Raw genomic sequence first — 15,852 nt, 5'->3', positions numbered from 1 at the left:
TTACTGAACACCATCATTTCCATTGAGAATTCATTTCAATTTTGAAGACTCCTCCAAATTTGCCTTTATTTATTCCTCATCTTCGTATTTATTACATTTAATGTCTCTATTGTCTTTTTGACTATAATCATTTGGTCAGAACCAGAGTAAGGGGGAGATTTCTATTGTCATTTCATTTTGATGACTCTAAATATCAGTAAGAAAACAATTCTTCTTTTCTAAAGAAAAAGTTCTTTTCTCTTTAGTGCTCAACTTAAAGTCTTCAACCTTGTGACTGGTATATGAATGAGAAGTAACTGGTTTGGCCAATACAAAGGAAAAAAAATTAGCAGTTTCCTTGGATTGTTACCTGGTTTATAGAAAATTAAAACATTTGCCAAAGGGTATGATAGCTAAGTCTATTTTAGCATGGAAATAGCACATACATATGTCTTTTCCTGCATTAGAAAAATAGACTGTAGGTGTTATTTTCTGGGAGTGCTGTTGGAAGGTAAATCTCTCTCTTCCCTTCACGGAAGGAAAACTCATTTTCTCAATTTCTTATGATCTGGTCTCTGAGTTTGATGAGTCATCAGGTTATATTACACAAGGATTGAGGAAGACATGGGAAGATGGGAATTTTCACTCACTATTGGGGGAATATAAATTTGTACAACTGCTTTGGAGATTAATGAAATCTATTTGAGTTAAAGGTATGGATTCCCCATACCCAGCAATTCAATTCTCAGTCAGGTGCAAAATCAGACAATTACATTTAATGATGTTCATCACACCACTGTTTGCAATAGCAAAACTTGAAAATCCCAAATGTCTACAAATAAGGGAATAGACAAATTGTGCTATATTCATATAAGAAACTGTTCCATTTAACAGTTACAAGGGAGGAAATAGATGTGCAGGCAAGAGTATGGATAAAATTCAAAAGCATGATGAACGATAAAAGAAAATTGCAGAAGTATATGTGCAGAATAATTCCAATCCTGTAAAGTTTAAACACAATATAATTAATATATTGCCCATAAATTCCTATCATATGTACTAAAATGATAAAATATGGACAGAAAGGATGTATATCACTTCAGGTTAGCAGTTGTTTCTGAGGAGAGAGGGGAGACAGGAGAGAGAGATGGCGAACAGAACAAGGAGTGGTATAAAGGGGCTTCAACAGTAAATAGGAAACAGTATTGGAAGCCCATTTGGCAAAATATTAACATGTGTTAATCTGGGTGGTGTATAGAAGATTATTTAATATATTTCTGTACTTTTCTATATGCTTGAAGTTTTTCATAATTTTAAAATGCCTTAAGTATTTATTTGAAAGTTCTATACAATGTCAGGGAAAGAAGATTCAAGTGTTTGTTTTGGGGGCAATGGGTGTGAGTAGAGGTGGAAACTGAGGGAGCGTGATGGGTGGTGCAGGGAAGCCTTGCTGCCTGTCACAGGTTATAGGGTTTAAGAGGGAGGGGGTATCTTCTCAGGACTGGAGAGGACTTTACTCTGACACTTGTCAAAAGCTAGGTATGACTGACACCGACTTTGCTGGGTTCTTGTCTGACTTTGCTAGATGGCATCTCCCACAATGCCCTAGGATGGTCGGAAATAGAAGAGCCCTGGTCATCTCATACAAATGCGGTGGAATGTACGTTCCCCTGGGCCCTGACATACCTTTTCCTAAACCATCATCCCTGAGACACCTGCCTCCCCTTCCCAAAGTTAACAAAGGATCAAATACAAAAGCTATTTGTTAGCCAGAAAAGAAGTTGTTTATCTTATGCACAATGTTGACGAGGGTGGTGAAACTGGCACTTTTCTCACCACTAATGGGATTGCAAACTGGGACAATTTGCCAGCAAGTGTCATGAGCCTTAAAAGCCCTGTACTTTCTGATTTAGTGGTTCCTTATCCTATAGAAAGAATCAAAAATGTGAAGTTATTCATAGCAGTACTATTCATAATACAAACTATTAAAAACAGCTTAAATGTCCAATAAGAAGGAAATGAACAAATTATTGTCATTACATCCACACAATGGAGCATTCTACAACCATTAAAAACCATGAAATACTTTGTAGCCATTAAAAATTATAATACTGAAGCATATTTACTTGCATGAAGAAAATATTCACAATAGATTTTGTTTAAGGAAAAGATCAGGATACACTATGATATATACATAATAAAGCCAATTTTATAAATGTATGCATATTTATATATACATATGACAGAGGAAATATTTTAAAAGACTATTACTTTATGATTTTTATTTATTCTTCATCCACTTCTATATTGCACATGTCCTAAAATAAACATGTTTTAATGTGCATAATAAAAAAAACTTTGGAAAACATCTGGACATTAAAATCATAAACATTTTGCAATCTCCAAGTCATTTTTAGAACTGAATTTTCTTGTAGAAAGAGAACTGGTCTGGGAGTCAAAAGACAAGAACTTTTCTGTTTTGTAGCATTTCATTCATGTGTCTCTCTGGTCCTCAAATTTTCCTCTGTAAAACTGAGCAAGAATATACACTCGGCATAGAAGATTAACATGCTGGATTAAGGTTCGGTTTCTGAAGGCCTTCAGACTGTATGGCCACTTTCTGTTTTAGGCTTTTCCTCCTCTAAGCCCTCCTCTCTCTACTGCTGTTTAATGGCTGCTGCTTCTATGAACCTATTCACTTGTTCCTTTTCCTGAAATCTTCCTCCCAACCCATGTAAATAGTTACTTCCTCCTCTTCGTAGCACTTGCCTGCCTCTGCTGTTGAAACTGTTTGTTCTCATCAGACCCACTACCCTGTGAGCTCCTGAGGTTGGCTATAATATTTCATTCCTCTTACCCCATTAGTGCCCAGTACAATTCTTGACATGACTTCAGTAAATATGTGTTGAGTGAATGAATAAAGAAGAAAATGTATATTGAAAGCAATTTTCAAACTGCAAAGTGCCATCAACTAAGTATTCCTTTCTTTCTATGTGCAAAGTTCTTCACATTTAGTATATAGTAGCAACCTAATGCCTTTAAAAAGAAACTCAAGATTGTAATGGCCATTAATCAATGTGTAAATCAGACTAAATATTCTAGGGTTTTTTAAATACATGAGAAATTTTTCTACCTTTCCTACCTAGCCTAAACCAAAAGAAAAAGTCAAAACAAACTTAAATCTTTTTGAGATAGAGTGAAAAAGAAACCCACTAGGATCCGAGAGAAATAGTGTATAACGGGAAGCATTCAGAAGATGAAATGAGCAATATTGATACTATTTCACGAGAAACACACTTAGCTGGTGCCACCATCCTAGAGTCATGGTTGGTAAGCATCCTCACAGTAAGCCACAGAGGGGGGGTCAGTGGTGCCAGGCTATTGTTATGAAAGCTCATGTAACATGGGGGTGCATTTGTGTCCACTACTGAACATAAAATGCTGCAGTGCCCAGCAAACCACTGCTAAGAATAAACTGGGTCCACAGAGGGCTCTGTCCAGTGCAGAACTCTATACTTTTTAAGTGATTTGGACAGTTGGAAATGAACCAGGGAAGGGTAACAAAGCAATTAGTGCTGGCAAATGGACTTCCGGGGAACAAAAGCGAAAAGAAGTTGGAATTATTAGAATGGAAGAAGAAATTGCTGCAGGGTGACCTCATAATCCCTTTTAACTGATGAGGGGGAATCATAAAGATGATAGGTGTTGTTGAGGATTGAGGGTGTCAATTCATTATTTCCTTCTTTCCCAGTTTCTAAATTTCTGGAAGCAAACCAAAACAGGTAAAGCAACCAGGTGGGAATTCGAGGATAGAGTCAGCTTTCCTACCCCCAGAGTCACAGCTTTCTTGTGCTGGAGGGTGCAGCTTGGTCCTGAGACCCAAGTAATGATTCCTATTAACTTTGCTTACTTTCTTTTCTCTACTCATAACTCTCCTTCTGCTCCTTAACTCCATGCTTAACCCAGGGCCCAATCAAGGAGAGAGTTGGGTCTACAAGGCAAGACATTTACCCACTGGCCCACGCATGTTTGGTCCAGGATTAAACGATAAAAAAAGCAGTAACAAAGACAGAGAGAGTTCTCGTCTGGTGCTTCTTCCCAGGAGGAGGAGCTCAAATGTCTTTACTGGCCCTAGAAAGAGTAGGGAGCTGAGTAACAAGTATTACCCTTCCCCTAGATAACAGGAGCCCGGAGATCCCCATGTTCTTGGTACCTAAACTAATTTACAAAAAGGAAGATTTCTTTTGAAAATAAGAATAATGCTGAGTATTTCTCAGAAAATGATGCAGATCCTTAAAATATTCTGTGGAGAGCTTCTGATAACGGCGATTATTTGGCCGACATCGTTTCACACGTGTAACAGTGCTTCTGTGGGATGTTAACAGGGATCACACTAAAACAGGGGTTCTGTGGACAAATCCCTTTAATAAATTCTGATTTAAAACAAGTAAAAGCATTTGTGTACTGAAGGTCATAAGAAAGCTTTTAATCTTATACTATTTATTGTGAATCTCTATATTTTCAGTATTTTTTCTCCTCCTCTTCTTTTTCTTTTTTCCTTTTTCTCCAAGTATATCACTCAGCTTGTGTTTCTGGATATATGCTTTGGGAAATGTAGCTGTAGATGGTTTTATGACTTAACATGGGCACAGACAGAAAATCTGGATCTTGTCTCCAAGCCTCTTCGCGCTCTACTATTTCATGACTAAGTTGGGGGCAGTGACTCATCATATTACAAACTGTAATCACCACCTCGCCAAGCTTAAGCCTACAAGTGATTGGTGCAACTTTTAATGGAAATGAGACTCGGAGACTGCTGACTATATCTCACTGGTAGACAACAGGGCTTTGTTTGAACCACACGTACTGACAAAAGCATGGGAGAACACGTACTCCACGTTCAGTCACAAATGTTTTCTTTATATTTAGCTGCAACTTGGTTATTGCTCAGATGCGTAGAGTAGGGTGCTAATGAACTTAACTTTCATATGGACAGTGTCGCTTTATTTCATTGCCACTTCCAACTGTACTGTGCCTCTTCCTGAGGACATGCACACAGCAAGAGGAGAGACACAACTGAGAAAACTCCAGGTTGCTCTGCCCAACAAATCCTACTATGGCTTTCCTTATAGTAACATCACATCACACTTCAGAGGAAAAACAATTTCCTCTTGCAAGAAAAGGATGTCATTAACCCAAAAGGGCCTTTTGTTTTAAAGAAGAGCCTTATGTCGATTTTCAGATTCTGAACATGTTCCCTTTACAACTTTCTGTCCTTCTGGATAATGAAGTGGCATCTGAAACAACATACTCCATTCACTTCGGTGCCTTGGCAGGAAGTGGCTGAAAGAAATTGCTTCCATAGGCAGAGAAAGCTGCTGAGGCTGCGTGACAGGCGTGGAGGGAGGACTCTCTCAGCTGCTTTAAGGGATTTGCAGCTTGGTTGGTTAGTCCAGAGGATGGTAATTAAAAGATCCCTGGAAGGGAAAGAATGGCTTCAAGAAAGCAAGATTTATGAGTAAATTGGGAGAGCTTCACGATTTGGGTGCCACATGCTGCCTGCGGCTAGGGGCCCAGGCTATTCTGTGCTGCAGAGGCGTACCAAGAACCTCTGAAAACACTGCCAGTCTAATTTTATTTCTTGTGCAGAGCTCTGAGTTTCTTAAAAGTTGCCCTACTATCAGCATATGTGCGTACCACCTTTGACAAGACGGCGCTGAGTTTGAGAGAGCTATTGTATTTCCAGCTCTGACTTACGTGTATTGACTATATTGTTTCAAACTTGCCATTTAGATTGAAGATTTATCAGCCACCTTGTCAGTTCTGTCCATAAAAACATGGGTAGGAAGTCCACCTGGAATGTGATGAGAATGAGGCATCTGGTAGGTTAATGTAAAGTCAAACATATAAGTAAACTCTGGCCACACACTGCTAGAGATAGCCAGCTCTGTGCTCCGAAGTTTGCCAGAATCAACAGAGCTAAATATACACATATTTCTGTTCCCATATAGCCCTTAAGCCTTCACCTCTTTTACTGAGAGGCTTAATGCTTTCAAACAAAGCCACAGACCTGAAGCATAACCCATGTCTACACAAATACTAAACCTTCTACATAACTAGAATTCATCTGGTTACCAGTGACCTGGAATAAATAAAAAGAACTGGGTCACGCTATGTCCTCTCTGTGGCCTATTTGCAGCTAACTGACAGCCCTGAAGACCCCCAGCCCAGGCTGGAAATGGATCGAGGAAATATTCACAGCTTATTTTAGGACTCTGGAGAAAGAAATTACTTTTCATGTTTTACTATAAATAGACACCTAGATAAATAAGAAGTAAAATGTTAAAAACAGCAAATAATCCCTTTCTACCCCAAAGATGTATGACCTATTCATGACAATTGGTACATAGCATTATTCTCCAGAGCTAAAAAGAGCATAAGCCACTCTCACCCTAACAAGCCTTACCAATGGGCGGGTTTTCGAGACTCTCAGCTGAAGGGTAAATGGGGTTAAACAGACAGCAGTTGGTCAACGGTGCCATGTGTAAGGAGAGAGGACAACAGACAACATGAGGTAATGTCAGGAAAGACAAACGTGGGAATCACAGGATCCTTCAGACTCTTATAAATAACCATCATTGTGGTTTTTAATGGTTATGTAAAATAACGACAGCCTAGAGAAAAATGGGCAAAGGAAATGAGTAGGCATTTTACAGATTAGCACACCTAAATGGCCAATAAATAGAGGGGAAAGATATATTTCATGGGCCTAAGGAGTAGTAAGGGTGATGGAAAACAAGGTAACAATGAAGTCTCACTCATCAAATTATAAAAACAAGTGGTTTATTTCCAGTAGTAGGGAGACAGACACTCTTATATATTGATTGCTATAGACACATGAACTGTCTAGGGTATCTTGGGAAACACTTTGACAATATCGGTTCACATCAGATTTCTGTGTGTACACACATACGCATGTGCACCTCTGGCTCAACAATCCTGCTTTGAGATGCTTTTTTAATAAAAATAAAAACACCAACACATAAAGGTATGGATTGTGACATTATTTGTGGCAGCAAGAAAACTGGAGGCAATCTGAATACTTATAATTAGAAGAAGAACTGAATACATTGTGCTACATTCCTATCAGGGTTTATTACACAACCATTCAAGAGAATGTGTTAATTTCATCCCATTACACTTGAAGGATTTCAACAATGTGTGGCTAGGTGGGAAAAGTCAGATGCAGAGAAATATGAAAATTGAGTCAATTTGGGAGATAAAATAGCAAACTCTCTTTGTGAATATATATATATCTGCATACGTTTGTTTAGGAGAAAGATTTCGGGATCAAGAAGGAGGGAAAGGAGGTGAATAATGTATAAAAAATAAAGTTGTTCATGGAATTAAAAAGATCATGTTTCTATAATCATATTTGAATAATGTTATATAGGTAGGTCTATATAAACAGTAAGATGTTGGGCGGTGCCTGCGGCTCAAAGGAGTAGGGCACTGGCCCCATATGCTGGAGGTGGCAGGTTCAAACCCAGCCCTGGTCAAAAACTACAAAAAAAAAAAAAAAAACCTCAACCAACCAAACAAACAAAAAAACAAACACTAAGATGTTAAGAGATGGTTACTAAAAGGTTTATGGGCTTCTGGGAGGTGGAGCTTCAGGTAAATTTTACTTTTTCCCTTGTATTTTTCTTTTTTTGCCATATACACGTATTTTTTTTTATCAGAAATATAAGGAAAGATACGTTTTTGATTAGCTAAAAACTTTAGCATAAACCCCACTATTGTTTCTATACAGTGTTTTAAATGGATTAGTATAAATCGTGCAAATTACCAGTGTAGATGGTAGGAAAGAGCCTGGGGAGAGGAGTATTTTAGCCAGAGTGAGCATTCTTTTTATTTCCTGCACTGTGGCTCTCCTGCTGAGGGATTCAGTGCAGAACTAAAATATGATGACTTACTTGGCAACAGCAAAAAAAAGAGCATTTACTCCAATGCAATAAAGATAAGCAATAAGTTTCAGTGATGCATATAGTATGTTCTCTGCTCGCCTGCTTGTTCTCTCTCCTCTCAGCAGAAGTTCAACTGAAAATAAGCTCAAACAGCAATTTGGCAAATTAGCTGGTCACCTCACTTGTGACCAAGTCACATCCTACAGAAAGATGCTGAACCCCAACCTTTTGCTTCCTGGAATAGAGTAATTTGAAGAGAACTTTTACTTATTAAGTGAAGAGGTAACCTGGCAGGTTTGAGTTATCTGAAAATGAAATACAGAAATAATGTTATCCACAGATAATTCCCAAGTTATCTCTCCCCAAATCACCACTTGCTCAAAAATAACCGTGAGAAGAAGACACATTTTCCCCCTTTTCCTGTCCTTTTCCCAACCTCAGAAGAAAGTACAATAATACATACTTACTGAAATCCTAAAAAGCAGACTGTAAAAAGAAAGAAACAGAATAGCACAAAACTTAGATAAAGTGGGGGCTGCACAATCAAGAATTTGAAGTGTAACACAATTAATTTCTGTGCCCAGAGATTATTTCTGTTTTGTTTATGTGTTTCCTTTCTTTTCCTGATTAACTCTCCTGACTGACAATGCTTTGCCACTATTCATAGCTCTGAACCAATCATGAAGCACAGAATTCTCTCTGCATAGAAGTTTAGGGTATCCTGATTGGCTGACATGAAGCCAAATGTCAACCCTTCGGTGGAAGAGACTGTCACGTAAGCTGAGCCATCAAGAGAACGAGTGGTTCCCAAAAAGGAAAAAAATAAATGCCAGTTAAACCAAAAGTATTAGCTGTTCCCTTTATGAGATATCCTTGAACGGTAATATTTCTAAGTGCCACCCTAATGTCATGCTTTTTAATTTATCTTTTGGTGTATTTGACCAGTTTAAGTAATAGTTAAATATAAAAGAATTGATTCTTTTTGTAAGGATTTAGAATAAAAATTTTACCCCATATACTTATTTTGAAAAATATTTTCTAGTGCTAACCCGTAGTTGATGTACTTGTTGGCCACTGATAGTACAACTATTTATATTCAGAAGGTTAGACATTTAATTCTTACAGCAAACCGTTTTTTTATTATGCTATCAGGAAAATCAAAATACTACTCTTTAGTACTCCTAATTATGAATTCAATTTCTCCACAAGACTTCACTCCACGTAAATACAAAAATGTCCTTTGGGAAATTCACTAACTACTAGAAAGGTGTCCTTTCAAGACATCAAAGTACCCTTCAGACTGCCTATATCAGTTAGCTACTGCCGTGTAACAAACTACCATAACATGAACAGCTTAAAAAAATACCCACTAATTAACTCACAGTTGTGAAGCTCAGTGAGTCCAGGTACAATCACTTAGGTTCTCTGCTCATGGCTTCCAAAGTTTAAATCAAGAAGTTGACTGGGTTGGCTGTTACATGGCGCTTCTGGGAAATAATCTACTTTAAAGCTCCTACAGGTCATTGACAGAATAGTCCTGGTGGTTGCAGGATGAGGTCTCCATTTCTTTGCTGGCTGTCGGCTGGGAGTCCTCTGTCTCCCTTTTTTTTTTTTTTCCTCACACGGTCCCCTCCATCACAGAGCAGGCAATGCCATAATGGGTTCTCAAGCTATGAATCTCCCTGAACACTTTTTTGAGAAATTTCTGTGTTTTTAAGGGCTCATGTGATTAGATGAGGTCCACTGAGACCACTTGTCTTCATCAAGGTCAACTGTGCTATACGACATGGAATGATCAATGATCATTTCATTGACTTAGCAGACATGAAAGCAGGATATCTCTGGGGGCCATGTTAGAAATTCCACCTATCATTTGCCATCTGCTACCACCAGTACTAGTAGTACTACTAGTACTAGTACTATTAGCACTACTACTTTTACAACCACCACTATCACCACCACTGCTAGTACTCTAGTATTATTACTACTGTTGTTACTACTAGTAGTACTATTAGTATTACTACTATTGCTACTATTACCAGTATTTCTACTACTGCTGCTATTACTACTACTGGCCAGCATTTATTCAGTGCCTGTCGTGGGCCTACCAGGTGCTTTACTAGGTGCTTTCTATGGCTTTTCTTATTTAACATTTATTATATCTCTAAGAGGCGGGTAATACTGTCAGCACCACCTTTACATAAGGAAGCAGGCTTAGGGCAACTAAACTGCTTGTCTAAGGTTACAAGCCAGCAAGTTGTGGTGCCAGGAGATGAGCCTAGGCCAGACTCCGAGTCGAAGGATTTCATTAACTGCCTCCCTTGTTTGTCATTGCACCTCTGATCTTCCCAGAGTAACCTTTTAAAATATCAAATTATAAACTGACATAAAAATATTGAAGTTTGAAGATTACATTTTATTCACTTTTAATATGGTATTAGTATTTATTAGTTCATGCAGATGAATATAACAGACTCTTAAATATGTCATAAACCCAAAGAAATTATTTTAATTTTTCATAATAGGTAAAATTTAATGTATTTCAAAAGGAAGGCTACTGTCCTTTTCATGACATACATTTTGATTTGCGTTTCTAGTAGAAATCATTATTTGCACTCAGCCAAGGCCACAGTTGGCAAAATATCTTTTGTGTGTATTATTAAATAAAGGTGCCACATCTAACCTCTGGGTAGAACATTCAGAAAAAGGGGGAGTTTTGCCAGGCACGATGGCTCGCGCCTATAATTTCAGTAGTCTGGGAGGCCAAGGTGGGTGGATTATCTGAGCTCACAGGTTTAAGACCAGTCTGAGGCAAAGTGAAACCTCGTCTCCAAAAAAATAGCTGGGCATTGTGGTGGGCGGCTATAGTCCTAGCTACTTAGAAGGCTGAGGCAAGAGACTCATTTAAGCCTAGAAATTTGAGGTTGCTGTGAGCTATGACTCCATGACACTCTATCCAGGGATGACAAAGTGAGACTATGTCTCAAAAAAAAAAAAAAAAAAAGGAGAGAGAGAGAAAGGGGGAGTTTTAAGGTGGATAAGTTAGGAAAAGAAACCCTAAAAACTAGTATAGCCTTTACAGAAAAAAGTATGGAGAGTCCTCAAAGAACTAAACATGGTCCTTCCATTTGATCCTGCAATTGCATTGCTAGGTATCTACAAAATCATTTTTCTGTAAGGGCATATGCACTTGGATGTATATAGCAGCTCAATTTATAATCACAAAGATGAGAAAACAACCTAAATGTTCGTTGACACATGAGTGGATTAATAAAGCGTACTATATATATACCATGGAATACTATTCAGCCATAAACAGAGTTTTGTAACCTTTGTTACAACTTTGATGGATTTGGAGAACACTTTCCTGAGTAAAGTATCAAAAAAATGGCAAGACAAGCATCACATGTACTCAATACTAATATGAAACTTGCAGATTAACAACAACACGCTCCCATAGAGAAAAACTTCATTGAATCCAAGGAGGGAGGGGGAGAGGAGTCGGCAGGTTCCATCCCAGCAGGAACAACATGTGGTGTAAAGCACGCTTCCTGCGTGAGGGGCAGAGCTGTAACTTTGACTCTGCCTTACAAAGGCAAGCAGTGTGGTCTAGTTGCATGTGCCCTCATATTAATTGGAAAAAAAAACAAAAAGAAAAAATGTCACCTATCTTCTGGGTGACATTTGGGTAGTGAAATGTGGATGAGCTTTCACTACCCCCAACACCTTGGCTGGCCACTCCATGCAGACACAGCCATAGGCCGAGGCCCACTGTGAGCTGTGTGCATCTCAGAGCTCCCCTGGTCCCAGTGCGGTGGTGTTTACAATGAGTTGAACACAACCAGTTACAGATCCCTTTGTTCCTTCTCCACTCCGACTGCTTCACTTCACCAGTCTTAAAAACAAACAAACAAACAAAAAACCCCTAAAAAACTAAGATAACCTATGAAAAGAGTTTACAAATTACACTATAGCTAATGAAATGAATGTTTTGAGTATCAATGTGGGAAGCTTTTTGTGCCGTATTTTTTATTAGACTTCACATGAATGTTTGCCATTTTGTAACTTAAATATAGAAAACACGGAGATGGGGAAAAGGTCAGAAATATATACTTTGGAGCATTTTAAAATTGCCCACGTTATGTTTTATAATGAAGTCTAAAAGTTAAACAAACCTGAAGGGGGTTCAGCATCCATAGTTCAGTGAGTAGGGCACCAGCCACATACACCAAGGTTGGTGGGTTTGAGCCCAGCCCGGGAGGGCTAAACAACAATGGCAATTCAAACCAAAAAATAGCCAGGTGTTGTGGCAGGTGCCTGCAGTCCCAGCTACTTGGGAGGCTGAGGAAAGAGAGTTGCTTAAGCCCAAGAGTTTGAGGTTGTGTGAGCTGTGACACCATGGCACTCTACCGAGGGCGACACAGTGAGTTTCTGTCTCAAAAAAATCTCCCCCAAACAAAAAACAAAACCCCCAAAAGACAAGAATAAAGGATTTACTGTTTATACAAGTCCACTATCGTAAATACTGTCATTCAAAACTTGGGCTGCTTTTCATTTAATATGGAATTTATGAATTCTCATAAACCATTCATGTTTCACTTAGCACTCTTTTGAGTACTAAAACATTTGTTATAATGGTCGGTGTCAGAATTTCCAAAGTAAAGGACTACATTACCTACTGTCTGAAAGAAAATAATATTTGTGTTCACTTTCATGGCACGAGGCAGTCATGACAAAACAGACTAACAGACATAGAAGTCCCAAATTTAAAGAATCATTGCCTCAGAAAACACATCTCTTTTCTCCAGTATGCACCGTTGTGACTTCCCTTTACGGTGTTTTGCTTCTAATCTCGAGCTTTACTGTAACAGTCATGCATTTAGTGCATGAGTTCCCAGGGGCCTGGGTCAAAGTCCAAGCCAACAGCTTGGTACTCTCGTCACAGGGCAGCAATAAAAACTCAGTGCTTTGTCCTGAAATCCAGGACTTATACCTACCCACAGGGCTGATGTTTTTGAGTTAAAACTCTTCCTAAACTGTACTCTCAGTAACAAAGAAGTTTCTAATTTGATTTTTAGGTGAATTTACTTGTATTTGCTCCTAGAAGCATGCACGTCATTATTTCTTGCTGATTACATTTTAAAAACACCACAGCATTCACCATAGATGACACTGTCAGCCAAAGCTATTTCATTGCTTAATTATGAAACAGACCCAGCATTGAAACAATACCAAAGATTCACTCATAGAAACAGAAGACATCTAACATATCATTCTAGGGTTAAAAAGCATGAAGTCCAGGTGGCGCCTGTGGCTCACTGAGTAGGGTGCCGCCCCACATACCGAGGGTGGTGGGTTCGAACCCAGCCCTGGCCAAACTGCAACAAAAAATAGCCAAGTGTTGTGGCAGGCACCTGTCGTCCCAGCTACTGGGAGGCTGAGGCAAGAGAATCACCTAAGCCCTAGAGCTGGAGGTTGCTGTGAGCTGTGACGCTGTGGCACTCTACCGAGGGTGACAAAGTGAGACTCTGTCTCTAAAAAAAAAAGAAAAGAAGGCATGAAGTCGATTCAGAAACCTTAGTGAGGAGGAGTTTGTACTCTGCACTTAACAAGTAAAACAAACTGTGATCAACAACTAATTTCTTTCAGCCCCTCCACAGAAGCTGTATCAGTTGCATATGGGGAGCAGTCCGCAGTTAATCTTCTGCATCTTATTCATTTGTTATGATGAGTGTTTAAAAAATACAATGCTCAGAAAACTGATGCAGAAGTGCTGCCAGAGAAGCACCATGAAAGGAGGGCTCAAGGATCCACGAGTCTGGAGAGTGGATAAAGGAGACTAACCTATTTTAACCTATTTTATGAACTTCCTTCCTGACTAAGGGATCTAATTTTTTTGTCGTTTTCCTTTAGAGCAGATAAAGCGAAGGTTTTGCAAATTTCCAGATGATAAATCTCCTGGCCAAGAGCCAGTTGAGTCATCTAGATTATGTATCTATACTGATTCTTCAACGGCATACCAGATGCACATGTTGTTCTGTGTACGGGTGCAGGCTCCACCTGCTGTGTGTAAGATGTGTTCCTTACGTCGTCCCTTGGCCTCTTTTTTTTTTTTTTTTTTTGAGACAGAGCCTCAAGCTGTCCCCCTGGGTAGAGTGCCATGACATTACAGCTCACAGCAACCTCCAACTCCTGGGCTCAAGCGAGTCTCCTGCCTCCGCCTCCCAAGTAGCTGGGACCACAGGCGCCCGCCACAATGCCCGGCTACGTCCCTTGGCCTTTAAGAGAAAGAAGATAGTGGAAGGATGGAGTGATACAATTTTCCTTTCCCTAATCTTGCTATGGGTTTTTCTTTCTTGTTTTAGTTCTAAAAGGCACTTAATAAGCTTTCTCCGGTTTATATGTTCCATTTTCTAAGACAAAAGAGAAAGGCTAAAGTAAGTTGGTGAAAGCTTTTAGTTTTCATACTAGAGAAATAAGAAACATGAGTGTGCAACCCCCAGTGAAAGATCCCCCTCGTATCTGGATAACACAAGAGTGAGGACGGGCAGGCCTGTGTTTCTGAATCCAGTGAGAGATGATGTCATCTCTGATTTTCTTCTGCTCTGTGAACTTGGTTTACAAGGCATTATGCAAGGTCTTCGTTGCTTTAATGAACACCTTTTTTTGTTGTTATTTGTTGTTTCCTTTTAGGATTCTTTAAAAAGCGCACAAGTTGATTTATTTTAGGACACACTAAATAATCATACTAGAAAAAGAAAATCTGTAACGGCTGTGAAGCTCTCAAGGGAGAAATAGTCTGATGTGAAATTGAGTGACTTGAGAACATGCTGGTAGCAGGACTAAAGCAAACTGTTAAACCCATAGGTAGGAGAAGTTACAAAATGAATAGATGAGTGTTTTTTAAGTAGGAAAAAAATATTTTGTTTGGGCTTAAGTAAATAGTATTTTTCTCCAATAGGGAGAGAAAGTAGGACACCAAAGTGAAAAAATAAAAAAGATATACTGACAGTAAGAGGGTTGCAGATACTACTAAAATGTTATTAAAAAGTTGACTTAGATAATATGTAGTGAGTAGATAACATAAAGGAATTTATTGCATTGCAAAAAAACAGAACATAGCGGTCACAGTTTCTAGGTTTTGACATCAAATCATTTTCTTTTCTTTTCTTTTTTTTTTTTTTTTTTGAGACAGGGTCTCACTATGTTGCCTTTGATAGATTGCCACGGCATCACAGCTCACAACAACCTCCAACTCTTGGGTTTAAAGTTGGATTCTCTTGCCTCAGTCTCCCAAGTAGTTGGGACTACAGGCACCTGCCACAACACCCAGCTATTTTTTGCTTGTAGTCGTCATTGTTGTTTTTAGCAGGCCTGGGCCGGGTTCGAACCGACCAGCCCTGGTGCATGTGGCTGACGCCCTAGCCACTGAGCTATGGGCACCAAGCTAAATCATTTTCTTTTTAAGAAGGATTCCACTAAAGTAGCCTTCTATTTCATCACGTGGCAAATTGAAAAGTACATAGTAGTGTCAGATGTTTGGATTTGGTTTTGACAGTCAAGTCCAGAGCTTACCAATTATCTCAATATTAGTTCAAAAGTGGGGATATAACTGGTATGGGAAAAAGTCTAACTAGAATCATCATGTGAAGCAGCCTGCCTTAATGACACAAAAATGGTTACTATTAAAAAAATCATTTGAAAATAATTTTTTCTGTATTAATTATCAATTCTTAAGGTAAGAAATTGCTAATTTTGTCTTTTGCTTGAGACATGTTGAGGAATCTAAAAAGCATGATGAGCAGTCCCTTTTGGAGGCTACATCTTTGTTTTCCTGTTGTTTTGGGATTGCCAATACCAGCAGTAGCACCACGTTGCCTCTGACAGGCAGAAGGCATCTGGGATG

The sequence above is a fragment of the Otolemur garnettii genome, unplaced genomic scaffold, assembly GCF_000181295.1.
Source record: "Otolemur garnettii isolate 467f Iridium unplaced genomic scaffold, OtoGar3 scaffold00009, whole genome shotgun sequence".
NCBI classification, from domain to species: Eukaryota; Metazoa; Chordata; class Mammalia; order Primates; family Galagidae; genus Otolemur; species Otolemur garnettii.
This window is presented reverse-complemented; position numbering follows the sequence as displayed.